At 44.7% G+C, this 5,781-nt stretch overlaps 1 protein-coding gene across 1 annotated transcript in view; it reads right to left on the bottom strand.

The window, feature by feature from the left end:
- Window positions 1-4,174: 4,174 nt before the first annotated feature.
- Window positions 4,175-5,781, bottom strand: part of LOC113215848 (uncharacterized) — a 10,513-nt gene continuing 8,906 nt past the window's right edge. Inside the window, exons 15-16 of the mRNA XM_052263493.1 lie at window positions 4,904-5,028; window positions 4,175-4,502 (exon numbers count right to left, since the gene is read on the bottom strand). The gene's annotated coding sequence lies outside the window, so the exon portion shown is untranslated. The remainder of the gene's footprint in view (window positions 4,503-4,903; window positions 5,029-5,781) is intronic.

The raw sequence follows: 5,781 nt of genomic DNA, 5'->3' as shown, positions 1-5,781 counted from the left end.
TGATAATGATGGTGACAATGACAGTGGTGATGGTGATGACGGAGGAGATGATAATGATGGTGACAATGACAGTGATGATGGTGATGGCGGAGGAGATGGTGATGATGATGATGACGGTGATGATGATGACAATGATGATGGTGACGATGATGGTGATGGTGATGACGACAATGATGGTGGTGACAGCGACGATGGAGACGATGAAAGTGATTATATCAACAGTGATAGTGACCAGGAAAATAACAATCAAGAACCACAATTTAATGATGCAAATGAAATGGAAGAATTTGTTGTGAACGGTGTTAGGGAATGGGCCCGTGGTGCTGGTGTGCTCTCCATGCGTAAGCTTGATCAATTGCTAGCCGTTCTGCATCGTGTTCACCCTACTTGACCCCTTTCATATAAAACCCTTCTGAGTACCCCAATCAATGAGGAAGTTCGAGACGTTGCAGATGGACAGTTATGGTATAAAGGCATCCAAGCCAACTTGCAAACTTTAGATCTAGAAGCATATCTTAATAGATATGGTTGTGTTGAAATAGATATTAATGCAGATGGACTACCTCTATTCAAAAGTTCTCGTGAGCATTTTTATTGTATTTTGGGAAGACTTGTAGGTTCTAAAAATCAACCTTTTATTATTGCACTCTTTCTTGGAGATAAAGAACCAAACTCCCATGATGTATTAGATGACTATGTGGAAGAATACAATCACCTGAGACACAACGGTTTCAATAGCAGAGGAAATGTGTATGAATTTAAAGTTCGGCACTACATTTGTGATGCTAAAGCAAGAGCCCAATTAAAATGCATAACTTCACATGCTGGCTACTTTGGATGTGAGAAGTGTGAAGTTGAGGGTGTGTATCTTAATTTTCGAATGACTTTCTGTGACTTGGATGCACGTCTACGAACCGATCAGTCATTCAGAGATCAAGATAATGAAGAGCACCATGTTGGCGAATCTCCTTTGCTTAACACTGACTGTCGTCTCGTGTCTCAATTCTGATTGGACGGATTACACCTAATTTATATGGGTGTGTATAAGAGATTAATTGGTGCATGGATCCGATGGATTGGTCCCTGGAGATTGTGTGCAAATGCTATTGCTCAGATTTCGGAGAGGCTTCATATGCTACGAGCTTCATGTCCATCAGACTTTAATCGCAAACCAAAGTCATGGCTAGAACTTCCATTCGTCAAAGGCACTGAATTTCGGAGGTCATTATTGTATGATGGCCTCCTAGTTTTCCGAGGTGTACTTGATAACAATGTCTATCAGCACTTTCTGCTTCTACACTGTGGTATTTATATTTTGAACAGTTCTGTGTACTACAATACTAAAAATGACCTTACTAAAGAGATGTTAAGACTGTTTATTACTCACAGTATTGCTATTTATGGTCGCATGTTTGTGGTTTATAATGTGCATTCTATGAGCCACTTAGGTGAAGAGTGTGCCCAACATGGCCCAATGGACACCTTTAGTGCTTTTGCATTTGAAAACAGGTTGAAATCTCTGAAACAATCCCTCAAATCTGGCTTTAAACCATTGGCCGCTGTTATTGACAGTCACGACTGCGCAGAGCGACTGTCAACTTGTTCGCAGTCAATGCTGTCAATAAGTACACTAGAGTTACTCACAGCTAGAACTGTGTATAAAGTGGAGAAGACTATTCGCAGTCTTGACTGCGATTAGGCGCCAGAACTATTATACATAGTCATGACTTTCAATTTTGAATAGAATTTTATTCGCAGTCAAAAACTTGGAACTTGTTTATATTTTCCCATTAGTATCCAACGATATAAAGACTATGGATCATGAGATGACCGACAAGTGGCCTGGAAAGTAATTGCAGCTAGACACTCAGCGATAAAGTTATAAAATTTGCTGCGGGGAGGGGGGCAAGAGCGTCCAAGAGCTTTTCGTGCGCTCCTGTTTAACTGACCGATGCAGGCCTCTGCTCCGTCCTACCCTGGAGGAAGGGAGCACGCAGTAAAGTCTACCGCAGCCTGAGGCCCGCTCGCCGGCCACCACGAGCACCTGCAGGGAAGGATCGAACATTCCTGGCCTACCGAGCCGCCACACCCATCCGCCCACGCGGCGCCCGCGCCCCGTACACGCAGGGAAGGACAGTAGTGCGCATGTGGCACGCGCTTTAGCATGCAGCTGCGGTGCGAGTAATAATACCGGGTGTCCAGGCTAAGACATGAAATTACGTTGGGGTTGCCTATGCACTGGCTGCAGGCGCGGGGTGTTAGCGGGGGATCGGCAGCTCCCCTACCAGTCCCCCGCCCCTGCACCCAGTGCATAGGCAACCCAACGTAATGTCATCTTAGCCTGCACCCGGTAACGTTCAAAGTTCATGCTTTCTCTCCATGGCAGTTCTCGTCCTGATGTAGGCTGGCGCCGTCCTTTCGCGCTGCGGCAGTGCGCCGGCAGTGCCTGACGTCGGCGTCCTCCGTCCTCGCGTTTGACTATCACAACATCGACTCTATGAGCTCAGGCCGTGGCCTACGTGGGGAGCATGGAGACAGTTATTCTCCATGTCGTCTAGGTCTAGCTGGGTCGAGTTCGGCCAGAAAGTACTGCCGTTTTCCTCAAATTCATTGGGGAAATAACATGAGCTCAGCGCCTGCGAGACTCGGGGAAGGCCAGCCCGCAGTATACGCATGCACTGCAGGGGCGCTGTTTGCCGTCCCCGCACGCGGCCCAAAGAGAAGGGGAAGGGGCATGTTTGAAGCACCCTGCCCGGGCGTGTGCGTGCGTGTCCGGGGTCAGCGACAACGTGTGCTGTCAGCTGAGCTGAGGGAGGGTGTTCGGAGTCCTCTGCCACGCAGGCACGGCGCCAGTACGGCAGTACGGCCCTCGCCATTGAGACGGCCAAGCGTGAGCCAATCAAGACGCGCGGATCGTGAGCTTCGACTCGGACCTGCTGCACCTTCTGGGGTCGCCAGAGTCCAGAGTCCACCGCGGTCCCCGTGGCCCCGACGGCCGTCGTGCCGTCGCCCGCAGTGGTGCCCGCCGGCCGCGGGGGCGACACCCACGCGCCCGGTGCTGGTCATATGCACCGAGAACAGCGTGGAGGGGACAGGCCCAAGAGCATGGTGCTGGCCAGTCTACAAGCAAGGCGAGCAGGCGCACTGCCACCCAGGGCTTGTCACTCGACCCCTTAAGTTTTCTACGCCAATCAGAGCTATTCTTATCTGCCGTCAACAAGACCTTCAACCTCGTCACCGTACATTGAGCGCTAGGTAGGAGCCGTAGGGTGGGCCGCCGGTAGAATCGCGGCCCCCTTGCCCTGCAAAAAGGGGCTCCGGGTCGGCCGGGTCCTGAGCATGAGACCACCTCGGCGCACTCCTTAGTAGCCACGCTCAGCTGCTAGTACGTGACATGAGATCCCCTGCGCGCGACCGCCACCCGTCCCACGACAGGAACAACCAAATCAATGATCAATCACTGACACAACTCGCTCTTGAATTGTTGTGCATCCAATAAACAGGATGGAACCATTTCAGTGGAGCAATTGGCTCCGCTATTGGTCAGATAAAAATTACACATGGAATTGTCGTTAGTTGCAACTTTTAATTGGAAATAAAAACAAATTAAATGCTGAAGTCATCAGCAGACAATAGATTAAGCCTAGCAATTTTACCAACATACTATTTGTCTTACTAAGTAACAAACAATGAAATTAACATTCCATCAAAGTGGGTAAAAAAAAAAGACAGATCATGAAAATTAGATCCATAATAAGTGGAGCTCTTAGTATAAAATAACATTGAAGAGGTGAAATACGGCCAACTACAAACTTGCGTTTGGGTCTGATGCTTGGTCAGATATGTCAAGCTCGCTATAAATAATTTGAGTGGAAATATTTATTTGTAATTAAGAGTTGTCTTTCTTAAAAGCACAATTAAAACTAGCTCCTCTCTTTCAGTAAGGTACCTAGCATAAAACACAAGAGTTGTAGAACAATGGTCACTTTTCCTAAAATTACAAATGTTAAAATCCCATGAAGCAAATTGCTATCAGATAAGTTTTACAAGTGACTAACACACAGATCTTTCACTGTTAAAACCTCAGGTAGCATAAAGTAGAGAATTGAATCTCATAACACCAAGTACGATTGAACAGGGAATAAAAAACAACAAAGAACGTATTAAGGTGGGGTATCAAAAGTATTAAAAGACTAATTAACCGCAGGTAGCATAAAGTACAATATTGAATCTCAAAACACCAAGTACGATTGTACAGGGAATAAAAAAACAACAAAGAACGTTTTAAGGTGGGGTATCAAAAGTATTAAAAGACTAGTTCACCGCAGGTAGCATAAAGTACAGTATTGAATCTCAAAACACCAAGTATGATTGTACAGGGAATAAAAAACAACAAAGAACGTGTTAAGTGGGAGTATCAAATAAGTAGGAGGTCCTGATGCGGGCTGGCATCTGGACGTCCCGTTTAGGTCTTTTGGATACCTCTTCTGACACATCGGGGCCTGTGGGAATAGAATAATTCCATATAAGTCTTAAGTGTACTGTAGAGGTTTACAAGAGAATACACGTCCTCAGAAAGAACAAAATGTCGTGCATTGTGAGGGAAGTTTCATTCCTTTTAAATTGCACTCAGTCACTGTAGAGAAAAAGAAAAGGATCAAGAATTCAAGATTTGCTTTTCAAGTTTTAAAGAAATCATTGAAAAAGTACTTGAAAGAAGAGAAGGAACCGACATTACCATACACATCCAGCGTAACATAACACATTCATGATGGCTCTACACAGTGGTCTAAAGTAGATTCGTTTTACCCAAGACCAAAAATAGAGTGTTACTAAAGGTGTTGAGACAAGAAAAACAGCAAGGAAGAATGCTATGTTACTATTGTTGCAGGTACAAACTCACCCAAAATTTACCAAGTTCATTGAAGAACTAGTATTCTCAAAAGAACAGTTTTGAGTCCTGAGAAGGACTGAAAGAGTCCTCAAAAGGACTGATGGCATCCTTTTTAAGGATTAGAACCTAAGAACCTAAAAGCAAACATACAACCCTTTATTATAAAATCTGTAAACATTCAGTCAAAATAACTCTAAATATGACAAGCAGAAAAGGTACATTAATACAACAACGAGACCACTGCTTGAAACACTTGAGCCATCTTTAAAGCTGTGTGTGCAATGGTTGCAACTGAATAAAGTGGACTAGCGAGAAGAAATTTTCAACTAGCGTGCCTGTTTGACTATGACACCTCCAATAAGTTTAGCAAAAATAGGCATAACTGACAGGTATTTGTTCAAGACCCACTTTTGAAGAGTGTTTGTTTCTCAACGAGGTATTAGACTATACTTAATTAAGTTTTGGACTGGTGAAACTACCGAAGAATAATAATTTAGAATAACAGTACAAGCAGCAACTGACATTGTCAGATATAATTGTATGCTTTCTAAATGGCATCTCTTAATTAACATTATTAAAATCGACACTTGAAACCTATACACACGGAGTTCGTGGAGGCTACGTATAAACACGCAGTTCCCAGGGGCTCGGTACAACCACGGAGTTCAGCAGGCCGCCGTATAGGGTCGTAACTATGTTTTTGGAAAATTTCGAGTTATGAAGTGCGTCGGATAGAGGAAACCAAGGGCTATCGGTCAGCGGAAACCTTATTTCGTTATGTTAATTAGTTCAAAAGTAATTCTGGTCTGAAAATCCAGCCGCCCATAAGGCGCAATGTAAATCCAAAACTTTGAAGCTCTATATCTCAGAAGTGACTTTCAAGCACT

Source organism: Frankliniella occidentalis, unplaced genomic scaffold (genome assembly GCF_000697945.3).
Source record: "Frankliniella occidentalis isolate FOCC.00 unplaced genomic scaffold, Focc_3.1 Scaffold12, whole genome shotgun sequence".
Classification (NCBI taxonomy): Eukaryota; Metazoa; Arthropoda; class Insecta; order Thysanoptera; family Thripidae; genus Frankliniella; species Frankliniella occidentalis.
The sequence above is the reverse complement of the archived record's forward strand: the minus strand, read 5'-3'. Positions and strand labels throughout refer to the sequence as shown.